Source organism: Callospermophilus lateralis, unplaced genomic scaffold, assembly GCF_048772815.1.
Source record: "Callospermophilus lateralis isolate mCalLat2 unplaced genomic scaffold, mCalLat2.hap1 Scaffold_153, whole genome shotgun sequence".
Lineage (NCBI taxonomy): Eukaryota > Metazoa > Chordata > Mammalia > Rodentia > Sciuridae > Callospermophilus > Callospermophilus lateralis.
In genome coordinates this window covers 2,748,514-2,772,177 of record NW_027512646.1, presented here as the reverse complement: position 1 = coordinate 2,772,177, position 23,664 = coordinate 2,748,514, and the positions used below count along the sequence as shown (strand labels likewise).

The window sequence follows — 23,664 nt, the reverse complement described above, 5'->3', positions numbered from 1 at the left end:
CATCAAGGCAGAAGAGCAAGACACAGGCAGGCAGCCAGCGGAGGATGTGAGGATCTGGAAGCAGAGAGAATTCTCCCTTACCAGGAACAAAGTATATACCTCAAAGACACATCCCAATGACCACGTTCTCTATCCACACCCTACCTGCCTGTACTTACGACATAGCTCATCCCTATCAGGGGATTGATTCGCTGATTAAGTTAAAACTCTCATAACCTTATTGTTTCATCCCTAAACTTTTTACATTGTCTCACACATGAGCATTTGAGGAATACCGCATATCTAAACCATAACAATTTGTCAAATTTCTTTTTTGCTACCCTGATGAGTCTACTGAGAATTTTCATGGAATTACATTACATAAATGCCACAGTCTGGCTGCAGCAAAATAAACTAGATACAGCAGTCAACCAATAAGAAATAAACTAGATACAGCAGTCAACCAATAAGATACAAACATAAACTAGATACAGCAGTCAACCAATAAGAAATCTCCACACTTAATGGCTCACTGGCGCCACCTCACAAACCACTCCCCATGGCAAAATGCCAGGTGCCATCCTGACTTGTTTACAGACTCTAACACATAAATAGATTGATTTGGGATAAATCTTCACCATGTTGAATGTTCCAATTCAGGTACATGGAATGTTTTTCATTTACTCAAATGTTCTTTTATTCCCTTCAGTTAAATTTTATAGTTTTCTCATGTAGGAAAAACAGACATAAGAATTGAAAAAGTTTCCTAATTTGAGGTTATTAGTGTAAAGGTCTTAAATCCTATAAAACTGCAGAGTTTAATGCCATCATTGTATTACAGCATAGTACAATAACTAACACTTAGTATTGCTTTAAATGAATGAGAAGGTTTTTCCCTTGAGTTCCCTTTAGTTGATAGATACAGATAATTGGAGGGAAGGATGAACAGAAAATGAGGTTGGAGCTTAAAGAGCTGTTTGGAACAAGGGCTTTGATAACTGGCCTTTCCTATCCCTTCTTAATCTGTGAATGCATCCAAGATATTCCTGAGAAATTGTAACTAATGGAATTGAGTGATTAATCTGGGAAGGTATAGGTCTCCCTAAATGGAGTGTTCATACTTATTCTGGGCCTATAAATAATGTTAGCTCATTTGACAATGAATTGTATGCCAACTCATTCAATAACTAATAAGAAGCCAAAGGTTTTGATGCTACAATGAGTATGTGGGATTCTGTACATAGGAAAAAAAAAGAAATGCTATCAGAAACTCTAGGGAAAACAAAATTTATATAAGAAGCCATGGATTAATATGAAAAAACCCCCAAAATTTGGCAGTATTATAAATAATTGGTGGAGATTAAACGAAGAAAAATGTAATTGATTTTGATGCTTGGAAAACTGATGCAAGTAAATTTTCAAGTGGCATATGCAGTGATACAGATTTTCACTACCTCTATGTTTTTTGCATTCCACAGGACCCTGTAGGTGCAGGTAGTAGAAATCCAAGTTAGACTACCTTGAACAAAAAGGGAATCTACTGTGTTATAGAACTGGATGCAGCTGATTCTTCTATACCTTACATTTTCTTTCATCTGTGTTGCCTTCATTGTAGAACAGGCTTTTTCCATTTAATGTGATACATAATTATTAGCAGCCACAGGCTTACAAGGTTTTGGAGTTTACTAGTTGAGAGACATCTTTCTTCTATATCATTTAAGAAAATATTGACTCTGGGAATGGAGTGCTATAATGGACCACACCAATTTACATGTCTTTCCAAAAGGGCATACCCCTGTGGGAGCAAGATATGGTTTCGTTCCTGTGGGGGAAAAAGTAGTTTTGTTGTCTGAGGATGAATTTTGAATGTCATGAGTCTTTATTTCTCTATAACTGATTCAATCTTTTAAATCTTCCACCCTTCTACATTTCAGGAACATAGGGATAGATGGGGAAAAAACTTTAAATTTCTCAATCAGAGATATCTTCGGTAGATAGTGCCTTGGGTATATTTGATGTTTTTTGCTCCTTTCTGGTCTCTGCTGAAGAACAAATGACTTTATGGTGTGTGTTTTGTTGGAGTGTTTTGCAGGCATTCAGTGCTAGCATCTGGACTTCTAGACATTTACCTTCAGGAGGAAAACACTATTTAATTGTCTTTGCTCATATTTTTATAAGTAGTCTCTTTACTAATGTCTTATCATTTTAAATTTTTGGTGTGAATTTTGTTTTCTGTCCTGAGCTACTGGCTGACTTTGAACTAAAGGTGATTGAGATCATTGATTTTTATCTCAATATCATCCCAATTACATGTATATATTTCATAAGGTTTTCATCACCGTTATCATCTGTCTTTGCTGTTAAATGGTGATGTTTTTGAGAGTGAGGACTTTGTTCATCTTTGTAATCCCAGTGTTTAGTATACTACATAATTACATGCAGTTTTCTATAAAGTGCCATAGACTTCAGTTAAGGGATATGTGTATTAGTTTGGGGGGGGGCAATCCTGAGCTATCTGAATGGCCTCTACTCGGCCTTGGAGCCAAGGAGATTTTGGTCTGGCATTGCAAGTCATTTTGTGGCTTATTATGCAAAGCACATGGTGACCTCAGTCTTCAATGGGCTAGAGAGGCTGCTCTGTAGCTCCAGATTTGGGTGTTACCCATTGGCCTTGGACAGCACCCCCTCCCCACCTAATTTGGCAAAAGAACATTCCGTTGAAATCCTATGAAGCCCCCTTGTATAAATAAAGAAAACGCAGGCTCCTCTCTCTCTCTCCTTCCAGTGTAGAAGCAGGACCCTTAAGGTCACGGAGCCATCCCACCCTCGTTTTTCAAAATTATTTCTGTGTTGGGTGATTTTTCGCCATATTTCTCAGCCAGTACATTTCACGCAAGAGAAACGCTCATTTCATATCCCATGTGAGACGCAGGAGAGAAAAGTAAGAATCAAGATATTAGTATAGGATGTCTGGGGAGGTTGGGACTTCACCATGAAGAATAAGTAGATCTTAATTGGGTCAAGAAGAAGAAACTTTTCAGTTAAGTTGAACAACCTGAACACAAAGCCACAGAGGCATCAATAAGCACAATATCTTCATTGATTATTGAGGGATCTGTCTTGATTAAAGTAGAAAGATTTTGTTGAGAAATAAAGTTGGGGTCATAATATAGTCTTAAAATACTGAAGAGGCATTCCAATTTGAAACAGAGGAAAATGTTTTGATTTTTTTTTAATCAGGTAAGTAATATGATGGAATAGATATAAGAAAAATCAGTATTATTATTGCATGGAATAGAAAACTACAGAGTAGATCAAATAGAAGGTATCCCCAGTCTGTTACAGTAATCCATACTTAAACAGTGTATCCATTTTGGGGCACCCACTTCTCATTCATTCATTTATTCATAAATTAATTTATGTTGAGTTTCTACTATGAGTTAGGCCCTGTGTTAGGTGCTGAAGATACGATGGAGTAAAAAACAGGAGTAAAGGTAAAGAATTGTGTAAGATAAAGCATAGGATAAGAGGGAATGAGTTGAATTGGATTTCAGAAGTAAGAAAACATATTTGAGGAGAAATATCCTCAAAAATACAAAGAACAGAATCAAAGGTACATAAACAGTAAAATAGTAGATGGGGTAGATTAACATTTGGTGGTGTCTACAAGATATATTGTAATGAAAAAGTCTGCTTTTCACATTTGTTTCAAAAAGTTTGCATATCCTCTAGCATTAAGATTATTGTCAGAAAGGCAGAATTATCAAACAATTACCCATATTTGATCAACATGATAATTTAAGGCAGTGATGAAGATATAAGCCTGATTTAGCCTAGAAAGTCAGCTGCACTGACTCAGACTTAGAAGATCCAATGAGGGGTCAAAGAAAAAGCTTTGGGTATAAATCCAATCATGCTATTTGAAAATCATTGCATATTTTAAACCTGTTTTCTCTATTGATTTGACTGCCATGTCTATAAATAAATTAATCTTAGCAAATTCACATTTTTCATTTCCTCTTCTGTAACTCTTTTTCCTATAAAGACTATTTGTAAAGTGAAGTGGCATCCATTCTCTTGGAAGTGCTCATGAGTTGAATTGGGATTGTAGCTATTAAAAAACTACTGCTGTAAGCTATTTGTTGTGGCTACCAAGGGGTAGGGGAGGCAAGACGGGGTTGAGTCTTTTCTAATGGCACTACAATAAGTGGATGTAGGTATTCATACAATAATTATACAAATAGTGGAGAATTACAACTGTCTTAATGGCTATGAAGGATAAGTGCTGAAACATTACAGAGGCTGTGATACTTGAGTTGAGAGTTGAAGAATAAGTAGGAGGTTATTAAGCGAAGAAAGATAGAGCAGTCTAGGCTGAGGAACTGGCAAATAATATGTCCCTGTGATGGAAAGGATTATGTTGAGAACTGAAAGGTTTTTTAATAAGGCTGGATTTCAGAGAAGAAGATGGAGTTAGTATAATATGAAGATACAGAGATAGGTAGGGACAGTACTATAAAGGACCCTATTGGTCATGATAACAATTTTGTTCTTTATCCCTAGAGCAGTAGAAATCACTGATGTATTTTAAGGTGTGTGTATATGTACGGGGGGAGATAGAGTATTAAATTTTTATTTAAGAATTGCTCTATTAGGCCAATTGTAATGGCACATGCCTGTAATCCCAATGGCTCCGGAGGCAGAAGCCTCAGGAATTTAGAGAGGTGCTAAATAATTCAGTGAGACCCTGTATCTAAATAAAATACAAAATAGTGCTGGGAATGTGGCTCAGTGGACGAGTATTCCTGAGTTCAATCCCTCCCTCTCCCCCCACCAAAAAAGAATTGATCTATCAGGATGATCAGGATGGATAGAGAAAGGACAAGAGGGTCAAAGTAGATATGCAGCAAAATTAGTTTGAAAGCTATTACAAAAATCCAGATACAAGAAAGAATGATGATAACTTAGAAACTAACATGCTAGCAGTTGAAAATGAGAGCAATGGATGGATTTGAATTATGTTTAAGAGGTGAAATTGGTAAGATTTATGGTTGATTAGGTATGGGGGATGATAGGAGAGGAAGATTATTTCTGGTATGTATAAATGGATACTGATCTCATACATGAGAAAAGAATTAACATTGAAAGAAGCCTAGCATTATTGGGGGGGGGGATGAAATTGAATTTGTGTGTGTGTGTCCCTGCAACATTTATGTTGAAATTTAATCCCCAATGCAACAGTATCAAGAGGTAAGGCCTTTAGGAGGTGGCCTAATCACCTCCCAAAGGCCTTATAGGTGGCATTGCCCTTATAGATGGGATTAGTGTCCAGGGAACAAGTTTATCCCCTCCATCCCTTCTGTCCCTTTTACCATGTGAGGACACAACGTTCATCTCCTCTGGAAAACACAGCAACAAAGTGCTGTCTTGGAAGAAGAGACCAAACCCTTACAAGACACCAAATGTGCTAATAACTTGATCTTGGTCTTCATGGCTTCTAGATATATGAAAAATAATCTTTTATTATTTAAAAATTGCCTAGTCTATTGTATTTTGTTATAACAGCAGCAATGAACTAAGACAGCTTCTGATGTTGGTGATTAGATACATGGGTCTGGAACTCAGAGGGTAGATAACATAAGAAGTTGCTGTTCTTTTTGACTATTTGTCTATATGTAACTCTTTTATTTGGAGAATGCCTATTTGAGTAGTATGAAAGGAAGGAGAGACTGAGCATATATTCTAGACGTTTTAAAAAAAAAAAAATATATATATATATATATATATATATATATATATATATATATATATATATATTAAGGAACTTATGAATAGTATGTGGAAAAGTGTAGAGTCAAACATTCAACTCAACAAAAATAAGAAACATTTTTGATTCCTCTGTTAGGCATAGACTGCTTCTCCTTTTGCTAATGAATGTTTTGTAGCTGTAATATTACTGAGCTGAACAAATAAATCACCTTGAGTACATAAGGAAAAATAAACACATGCTAAATGGATAAACATTACTACTACATCTTTATTAGACCATCTCTACCTCTAACACTTCAGCAGCTTAGAGATTTAGAGTATTTTTACATTAACTGCAAGAAAAATTAAAGGAGAAATTCCTTTTCTGAGGTCACAACTATAAAGTCATGCGGTTATAAAATTTTGTATTTGTGTGCAAAAAATGAGAGTTCCTTAAAGATTCTTCATAATTGTATTGTAGAAGAATTTAGTAAGTCATAAGCACTTAATTTGACATTCAACTGTAGTAGCCATATGTTCTTTGATTTCCTTATGAGCACCATTATGGAAACACTCAAATGAATTTGAGAAAAATTGGAAGAAATTAGATTATTGGGTTCTGTTAAATTGTTAATGTAACTTGCTTAATTTTTTGTTCATTAATTTATATCCATCCAATTATATAAATCAAATTTGGAGGAAACAGCTGAAGTTGTACAATGTTTTCAGTGATAATTACTTTTTGTTCTTGTGTTTTCTACTTAAAACATGATGTCTATGTTATCCAGTATTATAGTCAGACCTTGTTTTCTATATTTTCAGAATTGCTAAATGAACTTTTTTAAAAAAACAAATTTCCATGTTGATTTTAGTCTTTCTTTGTTATAAGGCTTCTTTCACAGAAGTTTGGTAATATTGAAGGCACCGGTATTGAACAGAATGATTTTTTGGGCACTTTGTATTCTTTGACTTTGTTCTCCACATATCATGTTAAAATCCATCAATTTTTGCTTTTCCTGAGTTGTTAAATAAAGACATATATATTTTTAGTTGTCGATGAAACTGTATTTAATTTATTTATTTATATGTGGTGCTGAGCATTGAACAACATCATTCTACATGGAGAAAAAATAAAGGCATTCCCTCTAAAAACTGCAACAAGACAGCGATGCCCTCTTTCACCATTTCTATATAACATAGTTCTTGAAACACTGGCCAGAGCAATTAGACGAAAGAAAGCAAAGGGATACACAGGAAAAGAAGAACTCAAATTGGCAATATTTGCTGATGATACGATTCTATACCTGGAAGACCCTAAAAGTTCCACAAGAAAACTTCTAGAACTAGTAAATGAATTCAGCAAAGTAGCAGAGTACAAAATCAACACCCATAAATCAAAGGCATTGATCCTCAGAAAGGGAAATGAGGAAAACTACGTAAAAAAAAAAAAAAAAAAAAAAACAAACCTTGGGAATCAACTTCATGAAAGAGGTGAAAGACCTATATAATGAAAATTACAGGACCCTAAAGAAAGAAATCAAAGAAGACCTTAGAAGATGGAAAGATCTACCTTGCTCTTGAATAGACAGAATTAATATTATCAAAGTGACCATACTTCCAAAAGCACTATACGGATTTAATGCAATTCTGATCAAAATCCCAATGACATTCCTCATAGAAATAGAAAAAGCAATCATGAAATTTATCTGGAAAAATAAGAGACCCAGAATAGCTAAAGCAATCCTTAGTAGGAAGAGTGAAGCAGGTGACATCACTATACCAGAACTTAATCTATACTACAGAGCAATAGTAACAAAAACGTCATGGTATTGGCACCAAAACAGACTAGTAGACCAATGGTACATTATAGAGGACACAGAGACTAACCCACAAAATTACAATTAGTTTTTTTTAAAAGAGAGAGAGAATTATTTTTTAATATTTATTTTTTAGTTTTCGGCGGACAAAACATCTTTGTTTGTATGTGGTGCTTAGGATTGAATCCGGGCTGCACGCATGCCAGGCGAGCGCACTACCTCTTGAGTCCATCTGCAGCCCCTACAATTATCTTACATTAGACAAAGGCGCCCCCCACAAAAAGCATTGGAGAAAAGAAAGCCTCTTCAACAAATGGTGCTGGGAAAACTGGAAATCCATATGCAACAAAATGAAATTAAACCCCTATCTCTCGCCATGAACAAAACTCAACTCAAAATGGATCAAAAATTTAGGAATACAACCAGAGACCCTGTGTCTAATAGAAGAAAAAGTAGACTCTAATCTCTATCATGTGGGATTAGGCCCCGACTTCCTTAATAAGAATTAAAATTAAGAATCAATAAATGGGATGGACTCAATCTAAAAAGTTTCTTCTCAGCAAAAGAAACAATCTGTTGGGATGGGGATGTGGCTCAAGCTTCCCTGGCATGCATGCAGCCTGGGTTCGATCCTCAGCACCACATACAAACAAAGATGTTGTGTCCGCCAAAAACTAAAATAAATAAATAAATATTAAAATATTCTCTCTCTCTTAAAAAAAAAAAGAAACAACCTGTGAACTGAATAGAGAGCTTACACCTTAGGCACAAATCTTACCCCTCACACATCAAATAGAGCACTAATCACGAGAGTATATAAAGAACACAGAAAGCTAGATACCAAAAAAACAAATAACCCAATCAATAAATGGGCCAAGGGCATGAAGAGACACTTCTCAGAAGATGATGAACAAGCAATCAACAAACACATGAAAAAATGTTCATCATCACTAGCAATTAGAGAAATGCAAATCAAAACCACTCTAAGATTTCATCTCACTCCAATCAGAATGGCAGCTATTATACGTACAAACAAAAATAAGTGTTGGTGAGGATGTGGGGAAAAAGGTACAGTCATACACTGCTGGTGAGACTGACTGCAAATTGGTGCAGCCAATATGGAAAGCAGTATGGAGATTTCTTGGAAAATTGGGAAAGGTACCACCATTTGATCCAGCTATCCTTCTCCTGGTCTATACCCAAAGGACTTAAAAACAGCATACTTCAGGGACACAGACATCAATATTTATAGCAGCACAATTCACAATAGCTAAGTTGTAGAACCAACCTAGATGCCCTTCAATAGATGAAAGGATTAAAATGTGGCATATATACACAATGGAATATTACTCAGCAATAAAAGAGAATAAAACCATGGCATTTGCAAGTAAACGGATGGAGTTAGAGGAGATAATGCTAAGTGAAGTTAGCCAATCCCAAAAAAACAAATGTTGAATGTTTTCTTTGATATAAGGAGGCTGATTCAGAGTGGGATAGGGAGAGGGAGCATGAGAGGAATAGGTGAACTCTGGTAGGGCAGAGGGGATGGAGGGGAAGGGAGGGGGCATTCGATAATTAATGATGGTTGAATGTGATGATCATTATTATTCAAAGTACATGTATGGGGCTGGGGTTATGGCTCAGTATAGAGCACTCATCTACCATGCATAAGGTACTGGGTTCGATCCTCAGCACCACATAGATGTAAAATGTTGTGTCCACCTAAAACTAAAAAAAATAAATATTAAAAAAACAAACAAAAACAAAGTACATGTATGAAGACACAAATTGATGTGAATATACTATGTAAACAACAAGAGATATGAAAAATTATGCTCTATATATGTAATAATAATTGTAATGTAGTCCACTGTTATGTATAAATAAAAAGTATATTTAGTTGTTGATGAACTTTTATTTAATTTATTTACTTATATGTGGTGCTGAGCATTGAACCCAGTGCCTCACACATGCCAGGTAAGTGCTTGTTTTTTAAACAAGTGTACCTACTCAAGGTTTTGAATTGGAAATGCATAAGACAAAAAAGCGTGCCCTAGGAAGTATCCTTTTTGCCACTGGTAACAGCTGAAGAAAGATACGGTAATTGTGGTATTTAGTGTTCATGGCAGTGTTGTGAGCTACAGATGTTAGGGGCTGGTTGTGATGAAGGTATCTTGACCACCAAATCTGTGATGCAACTTTAGGTAGTACTCCTTCTTGTATAGCCTCTGAGTTTGGCTCTGTAGCCATTCTAGGCAGTTTTGCAACACACCATATCTTTTAACAAATTCTACCTTTGCTATAGTTGGCCAGAATAAACTAACTTTGAAGTGAAAGTTGTTTGTAGCTGGGCATGGTGGCGCACGCTAGTAATCCCAGCAGCTCAGGAGGCTGAGGCAGGAGGATTGTGAATTCAATGCCAGCCTCAGCAATGGTGAGGCACCAAGAAACTCAGTGAGACCCTTTTTCTAAATAATATACAACAAAGGGATAGGGATGTGGCTTCGTGGTTAAGTGGCCCTGAGTTCAATTCCCAGTACCAAAAAAAAAAAAAAAAAAAGAAAGAAAGAAAGAAAAGAAAAAAAGTTGTTTGCAATAACCAACTTGGATTGGTACTAGAGGCCTGAGTTATAGATACACATTTGTGAGTTATCTATGTAATGGTTGTATTGGAAACTTGTACATGAAATACAAAATGAGAAGAGGCCTAGGATTGAACCTGAGGAATTTATAACATTTAATGGCTGAGTAGGAGGAGATGAACCTGAAGGAAGTGATAGAGAAATTTCTGTAGACAGGATAAAAATCAGGTAAACTTGTGTTTTAAGGAATGATACTGTTGAATGCTGTGGAGAGGTAAGGTTAGATAAGGACTAAAACATGTTCATTAGGTTTAATAACATGAGATCATTGTCATCCTTAACAAAAGCAAATTTTATTGTGTAATGAGGTTGGAAGGCAGATTGAAGTAAATTGAGAAATGTGGTAGGAGTTTGGGTACCTGTTTAGAAATCAGGTTGGCTAGAAGCAGAGTAAGTCGGTGATGGACTGAGACCTTCCAGGAATCCTCTTCCCACAGAAATATTAATTTGAACACCAACTTATGCTCAGAAATAACCTTCACAAGAGCTAAGGAAACCAGTCCAGATGGTAGCATAATAATGAAAGAATTATCAAAGAAGGACAGAAGCAGAGTTGTTCCTGTTACCTTTCCCCCAACTCCAAGCAGGGCAGCATAGAGAAAGATGCGTTCTTCTTGGGGAGGAACAATCCAGCCTAAGAATTGTAATCCTGGCTTACCACAGTGAAACCCAGTACCAACCAGAGGTCCATACTCTTACACCCAGGCCAGTGCCTATGAATGGAGCCTCTGAACCCATTCTAGACTGACCACCATGGGTCTGCCTCCACCTTTCCTTGCCACAACCTTGGACAGCACAGAGTAGAGAAAGACTTCATCTGCTGGGAAAGAGGAGAGGTAAGTATAGGATTCTGCCTTGGAATTAAGCATCAAGTCAGTACAATCCTACATCTGGTAGATTCCAGTGTCCCCTGTTTCCAGGGAAGTGCCCCTATTTAGAGCCTCTGGACTTGTTCCAGTGCCAGGTGGATACCCATGGCTCCAGTGGAACTAACTTGTATTCTGGTTAGCATTACCAGATCGGAGGGATGAGAGAAATATGTTGACAATTAGAGATTTTTAGTGTCTAGGAAAGATTGATTCCTTTCTCCCTTCCACCCTCCCTCCCTCCCTCTCCCCTCTTTTCCTCCCTCCCTTTCTTTCTCTCTCTTTCTGCCCTCTTTTCTTTCTACTGGTAGAGATTTCACCAAGTTAAAAACTTATGGTCAAGAGCTACCTGAATGGAAAAAGATGAATACACCTAAGAGGAAAGGAATACTTGATATTTTAACATTCCTGAGGAGATGATACTCAGGACGTGGAGGAAATGGCTTTATGGAAGAGAGGAGATAGCTTCTGTTATGCTTTAAATGTGAGGTGTCACCCAAAAGCTCATGTGTGACAAAGCAAGAAGATTTAGAAGAGAAATGATTGGGATATGACAGCCTTAACCCAATCAATGAATGGATTCCCCTGATAGAATTAACTGTGGCTGGAGGAGGTGGGTCATTGGGGGCTGCCTTTGGGGTATATATCTGATATCTGGCAAATGGAATCTGTATCTGCTTTCTGATCATCCTATGAGCTGCCTCCCTCCCCCACATTGTTCCACCATGATGTTCAGCCTCACATTGAATTTTGAGGAATGGAGCTTGCAGTCTGTGGATTGAGACCTCTGACACTGTGAGCCCCCAAATAAACTATTCCTCCTCTACAATGAAAATGTAAGTGGGATCATATGAAATATGACCACATGGAACTTGAAGAATTTTGTTCTGAATGGCTTTTTAATTTTCTATATACCATGTGTTGGCCATTACAGTTGGGCATTACATTAGGGGCTTTATAGAAATAATTTAATTTTCAAACTATCCTATCGTAACAATTCTCATTTTGCTTTTGAGAAAACTGAAGCTTAGGTTAGAAACTTGCTCACAGTTTTGACCTAACAAATGATAGAACCAATAGTTACAATCATATCTGTTTGACTACAAAGACTATGTATAGAGTGGATTGAATGCATACAAAGAATGTATCAAAGGAAAAAAAATCAATGTCTTGTGAATAATTATTTATAAGAGATGATGATAATCACATAAGATAACAATTTTCATTTGTTGATTCTTAGCAAGTGTTAGAAAGACAGGAAATATTAGACAGAAAGATATAATTTTGGATTTGGGTCAAGTTCAACCTGAATTCATAAAAGTAGAGTGGAATGATGGTTGCCAGTGGGAGGGGAAGTAGAAAGTGGGAATGGGGAAATTTTAGTCAAAGGGTATGAAGTTTGAGTTAAGCAGATGAAAAGTTATGGTGTAGCATGCTGACTACAGTTAATTACACTGAATTGCATACTTGATATTTGCTACGAGAGTAGATCTTAAATGTTCACACCACACACACAAATGATAACTATATGAAGTGGTTAATATGTTATACAAATTAATTTGATTGTGATAATTATTTTATAATTGCTATGGCTTGGATATGGTTTGAGGGTGTTCCCCAAGGCTTCATGGGTTGAAATTTACTCCCCATTGTGAGATACTAACAGGGTGGAACAATTCAAGTACAGAGTCCATAGGTGGGTCCTTTGGAAAGTGATTAATTATACCTCAATAATGCTGGAAAAATAAAGGTCTTCTTTCTCACACACAAATAAATATGGTAAATTCTTAAATCATCAGAACCTAACAGCTTTGATGGTTCACTATCATTAATACTAGTGATCAATATTACAACACATTATAATAAAATATATATATGGTATGTACTTAAGAAAAGCTTGTTTTCCATTTTAATCTATGAAATGATTTAGTATTGTCGGCTTAAGGCAATTATTGATAATATTTCACATGTTCACCAGGAATAAAAGATTCAAGAGGGATCTAGCGCAGTGGTAGAGAGCGTGCTTAGCATACTTGAGGCCGTGGGTTCAGTCCTGAGAACAACAACAACGGATTGAGACAAATTGTTTACATTATTGTTTCTTCACTCTTCACTTCGACATGAAAAATCTAAAACATAAATTACCTAGTGGTGACAGTTTTAGGCAGAAAATATGCTTTATTTTCAACAACAAATGAGGTGGTCATAAAATGTTTACTAAAACGTGTTTGAATTATGCTTTTCAAAGAAGCAAAATGCTGAAAACAAAACTGAATTCTGATTGATGAGTTTCTTATTGTCATGTTAAAGTTAATTTTATTGCTATTCTGCAATTTTTGTCTAATTCTATTATGTTAGAAGAGGGCTGGATAGTCTTTGAAGTTAACACTAGGTTGCAAGGCAGCAGGAGAGTTCACGACAGACCCCCTGTGTTTTTCTGAGTGCTACCTCACCCTGCACTCACTCCTGAGCTTCTAACTCCCCGGACCGCGCGATCGCCACCCTGTTCTCGCAGGGAGCGGGATCTCGCTCTTCCACGCCATCTGCTTCATGCTTCGTGCTCCTCGGGGTCTACCCACGCTGATGCCAGGGGGCGAGGGCAGGACGGGGCTCCAGACTTTCAGAGTTAGGTTTGGGGTCATGTTCCTGACGACTTGGGCCCTAAGTGGAGTTTGGGAACCTAAGGAAAGAGGGTTTGGACTTCGGGGTTTCGAGGGGCTGTTTAGGTGGGTGGGAAAAGGAACCGTGTGTGGTGGTTTCTGAGGAAAGCGGGCTGAGTGGCTAGCCTGGCTCTCCCCCGGAGAACTACCTGTGACGTGGCGCCTCATCCCGTGGCGGGCGCTTGACGCGCGCGGCGACGTGGTTGGCTTGTGGTGGGCAGAGGCCAGCACCGCTGCCTGAGGGGAGGGCGGGCCAGCGAATTCCCGCTGATAGCCGCCAGCCGCCCGGAGCCGCCTGCGAACCCCACCTCTGGCGTGTTCTGTACAGCGAGTTGGCTCTCGTGTGAATTTTTTTTTTTAATTATTGGGAGGCAAATTGGTAAATGTAAACCTGCACCACTTTTCTAGGTTTCACCTTGCTGTTGGTGAAGGACTTTCACTGTGCGGGGCAGTACACACGCCAAGCAGGGACATATTCAGATATTTATTTTACAGGGCACGCCCTTTTGAGAAGTCTAGTTGTCTGGATCCCCAGAGATTCAAAGACTTACTGCAGTACCAGGAATAAACAATCACGAAGGCGCCCACCCTTGCCCCTAGTCTCAGCCATGCAACCACGTTCAGCAGCTGCCTAAGTGTCTCATAGGGCTCTACCAGGAAGGTGGCTGTGGACTGAAAACGTCTCTTACCCTCTGTCTTGCTCCATCCACATTTTTTTGTGAGAATGTTATATTTAAAAAGTTGTTACTGAATATACATGTGTATTTTCATTTTATATTCATGTGTAGAATATACACATGAATATGCACATGTGTATATTCATGTGTATATTCACTTATTTTTTATTTTCTTTACATAGTATTCAAGATGAATGACAGCCTCTTTGTCAGTCTGGACAGACTTTTGTTAGAATTTGGTAGGTATAAAATGAAAATAAATAGGTAACTGTATTATTATTCGACATTTTAACAATGAAGTAAAGTCACAAGAGAATTGTACAAGATTCTGGAATTTTAAATTTCCTTGTTTTTGTTTTCACAGAGAGAGAGAGAGAATTTTTAATATTTATGTTTTTAGTTTTCGGTGGACACAACATCTTTATTTTATTTTTATGTGGTGCTGAGGATCAAACCCAGTGCTCCACAGATGCCAGGCGAGCACGTTACCGCTTGAGCCACATCCCCAGTCCTCCTTGGTTATTTCTTTTGAACAATTTTGGATTGCATTCTAGGTATTGTGAGTGTTATGTTATATTAACACTAGGTCCTGATCTAAATTCTGGAGAATATTGATGTATTTATCTTAGCAGGTAAACAACTGCCTGATACTAAGTTCTATCTCATTTATCTTTGTTGATTTGTATCTGTCCTGGTTGGAAGACAAGTCTGAGATTATATACATAATTCAAATCCAGCTCAGTTCTCCAAGCCTTTCCTACACTGTTAAGGGTGTGTTCAGTGTTTTCTGTTATGCAGGGTTTAGACCTAGACTTGAGTATTCTAATCTACGGTTCACTTCTTAAAAATTTTACTGTGCTGGTTTGAATCTGAACTGCATGTGTAAGGGCAAGAGTTATTCTTAGACTAAGAGTTGTTCATATATAGAGCTAAAGTATTTCCTTCTATACTTTCTCCCCTCCTGGATTTCCTACATACTCTTTAACCCAAAATGACTTGGTTTTTCCCCATCCCCGTTTTTCTGGTCCTTTCACTGAATTGGCAGGACATCTATTGGAGTTTAGGCACACATTCCACTATGATTCTCTTGGAGTGATTCCTACCCTTGGGGCAAACCTAGAAAAAAAATAAAGCTAAACTTTTCCCCATGCAGGTTGACCCACTTCCACAATCTTACCTGTTTTATTTATTTTTCAGAGTACTCAGGCAGTTGTCCTGGTTTCAGAGGTTTTTGTTGTAATCAGTAGGACTGTGGTGTGTTTTTTACTTGCCATATCAATGGAAAACCTTGTGTTTTGTTGTTTGTAATTAATCCTGCATTTTCTGCTCCATTACAGTTTACTGAAAAATAACCAAAAAAAATTACTAGAATATTGGAAGTTAAATAATATTCTAAGAGGGTGCTGCTTATAACTTTGCCAAGGATAATGAATAGCACATAGAAGAATTTGACTTTATCCAGTGTAATAGAAAGCATTGATGACATAGTACTGTGTTAGGAAGGTAATAAGATAATTTCATAATTTGTAACTAGTGGGAAGCAGATTTTCTTCAGTGAATGAGGATCAATAAATAGATGATGAGCATATTATTTGCAAAAGAAAGGAATTTTCCTCAAAGTGTTTAGGATACCACTTTTATTTAATTATATTAAAGAACCTTCAAAATAATGAGTAATAGCACAGACACACAATGCAATTGAATTTTACTCAATTTTCAAATTTTAATATCAGTAGTAAAATCTGCATTTGACACTTTACTATATTTTATTAACTAATTTACTTATTTATAAGTTTTTTAATTCCATGTAAGATAACTGCTTCGATTACACATGATCATTTCTTTAATATTTCCTATACTCTTTTTTTAAAAATCAAGTATGAGCTTTTCTAAACTTTTTTTTTAATCAACTCACAGATACCACCAGAGCAAGAAGAAGCCAGGAGAGTGATGGTGTTGAATATATTTTCATTTCCAAACATTTGCTTGAGACAGATGTACAAAATAACAAGTATGTGAACATTTTGGCAAGTTTTATATGAGTATTGTTTTTAAGCATATTCCTATATATCCAGCCTGTATATCCACTTAGAGTTTTGCTGCATTTGAAAATGTATTTTACTTACCACAGTATTATTTGAAACCTATATAAAATGACAACTCAGTTATTAATTTTTACCAAAATTTACCCCTTTTAATAACTAGAACTGTTACATTTCTGTTAAGTTAAACACATAGGTATTATTTTGCAGTATGAGGGAAGGTTACTGGTGTCTTATTGTAACTTCTTTCCTGCCCACTGATTTAATCTTAACGTGTAATTTGGGTGGAATTTTATTTTTTAAATTGATGAACAGCTGCTCACTATATCCCTAGTCCTACAATCTGTTCCACACACACACATTTCATTCTTACATTGACACTTCAAGAAATTGAAATAAGGTTAAGTTGTGCACATACCATCTCCTCTAGTGAGCTCTAAAATCCCACCCCCAACACTGCTTGGGTTTTCCATTTGCTTAAGCATGACTATTTTAGGATGATATCAAAAGCAATGTGTGTTTTAATGCAGGATTGTGGGATTTTATTGAAACATCGAAATGCTTTCTTCGCATTTGGCGCAATGATTGTGTTTTTATAGCACATAATCGGCTGCCCTGATTCCATTAGCCACGACCCAGCTCCTGTAGTTCTGAAGCTAAGCTTGGTTACTATGTAGTATGCAATGAAATTTCAGTAGTTTCTATTGTTTGGCTGATTCATGGTTTTATTGCATTGCATTAATTCTGAAAAAGGGGTGATGGAAAACATTAGAGCTCTACTGGACTGAAGTACTTTTTTTTCTGCTTAAGTGTAACACAAGAAAGTGTTACTGATTTGAAAATGTAGAATAGAAGATTTTTTAAAATTGACATTCTGAAGTAGTTGGCCCTATTTATTCTATTAAACATGGTAAAAAATTAAATGTTAACAAAAATGTCTTTTACCTATGAATTATATCTTGCCACCTATGAATTTAATTCACGAATGATTCTGATGAGCCTCTAATTTTCCACAGGTTTATTGAATATGGTGAATATAAGAACAACTACTATGGCACAAGTATAGACTCAGTTCGATCTGTCCTAGCTAAAAACAAAGTTTGTTTGTTGGATGTTCAGCCTCATGTAAGTAAACAGTGAATATCTATAATATTGATAATTGTCTCAGGCTATAAAGAAACTGATTAGAATATTGTATATTTAAACCTTGTTTAAATACATGCTCATTGTAAACATATCTTTGATATTGATATTAATCTTGAATAAAGAAGAGTAGTAATTTAAAAAAAAAAGAAATATTCAGAACACTTGCAACCCATGTACTCTACTGCACTTCATGTGAGCATTTTGGTATAAGGTAAATATAAAGTCTACTCATATCAGTGTAATTTGATATATCTTTGGTGGGGGTGGGGGAAGCCCACAATATAATTAGGAAATAGGAGTGGAGGGAGCTCAAAGATCTGTGTTTGTAACTCTCATTTATTTCCAGTCAAGTTTAATGACTTTTAAATATTTCTGTGTATTTCATATTTTTAAAGAATACATTATTACACATATGATGTATTTTTTCTAACCATACAATTTATTTTTATTATTTTTAGTCGTACATGACAGCAGAATGTATTTTGACACATAATACATACATGGATTGTACATACATCAATCATATTGTCTATTCTGTTGTGCTGCCCTTCCTATCCTCCTTACTCCTCCCCTCCTATCCCATCCTTTCTCTCTATCCAATCTAATGTGACACACTTTTTTTTTCTTTTTCTCATTCCAACATTATATATGTATTCTGTATAACAACGAGGTTCTCCTTCCATCTTCCATATGATGTATTTTTATGTTATGTATTATTCTAAGTGTTTATCATTTTTAACAGTGGACATTTGGTTCTCAATCCTCTGTCTTTGATTTGCATCTTGTAAATGTCCTAGAAACCTAAAACCCCTGCTAGAGCTATGAGACTTTTCCCAGGAACTGTGCTGCACAAGATCCCTTTAACAGTTGATCTTTGTCACCCTGGGGTTTTTGTTTTGTTTTGTTTTGTGTTTTGGTTTCTTTTTTCTTTTTGTACTGGGGATTAAACCTAGGAGCACTTAACCACTGATCCATTTCTCCAGCCCTTTTTTTGTATTTTATTTAGAGACATGGTCTTGCAGAATTACTAAGGAACTCACTAAGTTTGCTGAGGTTGGCTTTGAACTTGTGATCCACCTGTCTCAGCCTCCCAAGCCACTGGGATTACAGGCATGTACTGCCTCACCCAGCACCTGGTAATTCCAGACTGAGGATGCCAATGGATAAAGCCATTCACTTCCTTGTCAAATCATATATGTTCCCACTGATGCCAAACCCATAACATTTTCCTGGTCCTCCAGGGGCCCTAGATTGTCCTTCTACCAGTGGTGGTACCCTGAGGCACATAGCCTCCACTGGATCTGTTTATTCCTGGACCCTCACAGTGCAGTTTCTGCCTCTCTTCCTAGTGCCTGTAGCACTCCTCTGTCCCCTGCCACCTGCACTACCCCCACTCCCCACACTCCCTCTGCTGCCCACACATAGCCCATTTGCCTATCATTTATATTCATATTTTGGAAGGATCTGACACACAGTTCAAGAACATTCCTCAGCCCTTACCCTTCTGTCGGTTACCCTTGATGATAGGTGAGTCCCCAGAAGCAGAGTGTAAATAACGTAAGACCCTTGATGAGGGAATGTTGGTGCCATCACAGACAGCAGGGGCCGCCCTTATCACTCCCTCTGAGGGGCAGGTGAAGGCCAAGGACTCCTGCTTGAGATCAGGAGAGGGCCATAGGGATGGTCAGGTGACTTATTATATTATTAGTACTGTTATTATAATTTACCCCGTCACATCTTTTTGGTATTTGCTCTAAAAGCCAGTTTTGTGGTGTTCGTAGCTACTTGTGTTCAACATTTATGATGATGTATTTCAGACATTTTTAAATGAAATTTGAATTTTCCAGCTTCTTTAGAGAGGAACATTTGTCACCTTCAATTGTTAATAACTGATTGAATAATACATCAAAAGACCAACTGACTTTAATTAGAGAATTAGTTTAGAAATAAGTAAAGAAAATGAAATATTTCATGAGGTTATGAAGAAATACAAGAAAAAAAATTATTTTCTTCCTTGTAGACAGTGAAACATTTAAGGACCCTAGAATTGAAGCCCTATGTGATATTTATAAAACCACCATCAATAGAGCATTTGAGAGAGACAAGGAAAAATGCAAAGATTATTTTAAGCAGAGATGACCAGGGTGCTGCAAAGCCCTTTACGGTGAGTACCAAGATATTAGTGATGGTATCTAAGCAGTGCATAAAAGCACGTGCATCTGTGGCTATTCAGGAAGGCTATTAAAGACGAAGCTGTGATTCAAAAATCTGTAAAAGGTAGAATTGTCTTTACGTACATATTTTGAACCATTGCACTATTAATTTCTTTTTGTAATTCTGTGAATGCAGCTTCATATTAACTTAAAACTATTTTTGTATGTTATTATATGTATATATTAGATTTTTCTAGGCCAAGCATTTATTAAAATTAGGCTAATTATTTTTCAGATTAGCCTTACATTTAAAGGTAAAAGTAACCAAATCATTCCTTTTTCTCCTGGTATCATATTTAGCAAAATAAAAAGAAAAGGCACCATTTGAGGAGAAGACTAGTAGACTGTTATTTTCTAACAGTGGTATTCATATTTCCTAGGAGTGTTATTGGAAATAGTGACTGTGATATGTCAATGGTTATGTTGACTTCTGGCAAGTCTTTTTATTGGTTTTGTTTTCAGTCTTATCAAGATAATGTATTCTACCTTTGGATCAAAATAAGTAAAAAAGTTAAATGTTAAGAACACCCCCCTTCTATTTAACTTTAGTCTCTGTTAATCTGTGTACTTTTAATTGTGATTACAAATACAGATTATGTTTATGATTCACAATATTTGATCTTTTTTCAAAATGCTAACAGTATCTATCTATGCTGAGTAGATGTTAACATATGATATTAGTTACTCAAGGTTCTTGATTAACACTAACATTAAATTTTCTATTGGGAAATCATAGGTGACATTGCAATGTGGATTCTTAAATCATTTCAATATGTGCAATATGAAGAATTATTATCTTGTTATAAATTTAAAGTTTCTTGGTGAAGATAAATGATAATATGTTCTTGGGATTTGTCTAACCTTTATGTATATACTTATGTAGCCTTAAGTTTTATACTCACCTAAAATAACTTCCTGATGTAAAAAATGTGGCCATGTAAGGCTCTTGAAGCACTTCAAATGAGCCAAAAGAGGGATATAGTAACTATTCTTTTATAACGTATCCAACCATGAAAATATTTGTGTTGTAAATTCCTTCCTATGCATAAACATAAATAATGCCACAAACCATTGCAATGAGTCAGCAGTTCTTTTTCCCCAAGTAGCTATTTTAATAACCACATAACCATGTAATGATAAGTTAGTGACTATATATCCTGAAATTCAGTTAAGGTGGGAGTTTTGGATCTTCTCAGAGGAGTTTAGTTATAAGCAGATTAGAGAAAAGAATATTAGATGTTATGACATCTGAAGAACTAGTAGTTAAAGAAGGTAATTTTTATTGTTGGATGAGGTGAAAGGCTAAACCCAGAACAGTATTAGGTAAGGATACTAATGCTAAAAACAGTATTAGGTAAGAACTGTAGAATGTTTACATTGGTGTGAAATGATGTAAGTGCCTGGTTAACCAATTTTTAAAAAAATACTTCCTTTTGTAGGAAGAAGACTTTCAAGAAATGATTAAATCTGCACAGATAATAGAAAGTCAATATGGTCATCTTTTAGACAAAATTATAATAAATGATGATCTCACTGTGGCATTTAATGAACTCAAAACAACTTTTGACAAATTAGAGACAGATACCCATTGGGTACCAGTGAGCTGGTTACATTCATAATTACAGGAAATTTCCACACTTGTGTATGTGTTGTTTTGTTTTTAATAGAATGCATAATTAAATCAGTTGCCATTTTGGTAGTAGAGTTTTTTAATTATATCACTATCATAGATGTATAATCTTTGTAAAAATTGAACAGTGGTTTAGTTTGTATCTTTTCACAGCCTTATTTGAAATACATGTGACTCTAAAATCTAAGAATCCACCCTTTCTCAGTACTATATTCTGAGCAAAACTTTGGACCTTCCAGCTGTCTTTAATATGTCTGTATCTGCAACATGAGGTTGAATTTTTTAAAGAGATATAGCTAGAGACAAAATAGATAGACGTTCTGTACTCCAGCTGGTCTCAGATGTGGCCACTGCCATTCAATCTGTATGTCCATAGTTGAAGGTATTAACTGAACAGTTTCAAGAACCTCTACAGACATGTCAGCTCTGAATTTTCACATGGGTCACCATGACTTAACTGGGCTGGCAGTAAGACATAGTCTTCTTATTACTTTAAGAGTGCAAACTTTTGGATGGCATTAGAGCAGATTATGCTAAGTGAAGCTAGCCAATCCCTTAAAAACAAATGCCAAATGTCTTCTTTGATAAAAAGAGTAACTAAGAGAGAGTAACTAAAAGAGAGTAACTAAGAACAGAGTAAGGACGAAGAGCATGAGAAGAAGATTAACATTAAACAGGGATGAGAGGTGGGAGGGAAAGGGAGAGAGAAGGGAAATTGCATGTAAATGGAAGGAGACCCTCAGGGGTATACAAAATTACATACAAGAGGAAGTGAGGGGAAAGGAGGAAAAATATAAGGGGGAGAAATGAATTACAGTAGAGGGGGTAGAGAGAGAAGAGGGGAGGGGAGGGGGGAGGGGGATAGAGGATAGGAAAGGCAGCAGAATACAACAGACACCAGAATGGCAATATGTAAATCAATGGTTGTGCAACTGATGTGATTCTGCAATCTGTATATGGGGTAAAAATGGGAGCTCATATCCCACTTGAATCAAAGTGTGAAATATGATATATCAAGAACTATGAAATGTTTTGAACAACCTACAATAAAAATTAATTAAAAAAAAGAGTGTAAACTTTTTCTTATGTCTACAAAATACATTCACAGTGTGTACATTTTAAAATCTTAGAGGCATAACTGAAAATTTACCTTGAGTGAGTGACCTCATATTATAATTTTAGAGTAGTACTTACGAGTATGTATCAGTGACATAATATGTAAGAAGGGAAAACAGAGTTTTTTTGTTTTTGTTTTTGTTTTTAATACAGGGGTCTCTCTCTATAACCCAGGCTGGCCTAGAATTTGCCATCCTCCTGCCTCACACTCCCAAGTAGCTGGGATTACAGATGTGTGCCACTACACCTGGCACAGACAGTAGACTTTTAAAAATTATTGTAAATATAACTCATAATCTTTCCGTATGGTGTTAAGAGTGGGGAAGAAATAATTATAAAGGATAGTTTTATTTGTAAATTCTCAGAAGACATTGCTGGAGTCACCAAAAAGGTATTTTGAGAACGCTTTGTATTTTCCCAATAAATCATAAAAATGTTATTCCTATTCTAAACTATGTAAAATATGTTTAACATATTAAAATATGTTAGTGATACAGTTAAAAATGATCATTTTTCCAATTTGTGCAGTTGATCACCATATATGTAAATTGTGCTCTGTTTTAGAGAACTTTTTATGTAATGTAACTTTTGTCACCAGATGATTCTGAACACTGGTCATATACCATCTTAACCTAAAGAAGTATAAGAAGGGCTGGGGAGTAGCTCAGAGGTACAGCACTTGGCTAGCATGCACAATGCCTTGGGTTTGATCCGCAGCACCACAAATAATAATATTAATAATAAAAGAAAAAGAAGTAGTAAAAGAAAGACCCTTATATTGTAAAATATGTAGATGGTATCTCTCGTCTTTCTTTGGTACTATTGATCTTCAAAAAGTGAATTATATAATTCAAAATACTACAAATGTCTATAAGTTCTGTAAGAGAACGTGTCCTGCTATTCTTGCATGTAGAAAGATCTTGCCAATCAAAACTCACTGCATCTACGATTTTCATACAAAAGAATGATTTTTGTCACTTTGTAAAGAATTTAGATGTCACATTTAAAAACTATAGAATGTACTAAAATTTTATATATTTATGAAATATTTGAAAGGCATATTTTTTTAATTATCAAATGGGGCTCTCCATAAAATAAATTGACTATATGTAAAGATGTCATAAGTTA

At 36.1% G+C, this 23,664-nt stretch overlaps 1 long non-coding RNA gene across 1 annotated transcript; it reads left to right on the top strand.

The window, feature by feature from the left end:
• Nucleotides 1–16,378: 16,378 nt before the first annotated feature.
• On the top strand, nt 16,379–19,625 carry LOC143386379 (uncharacterized). Its single transcript, XR_013089582.1, has 3 exons — nt 16,379–16,400; nt 17,448–17,556; nt 19,598–19,625. It is a non-coding gene; the product is annotated as an uncharacterized LOC143386379 (long non-coding RNA).
• The last annotated feature ends 4,039 nt before the right edge of the window (nt 19,626–23,664 follow it).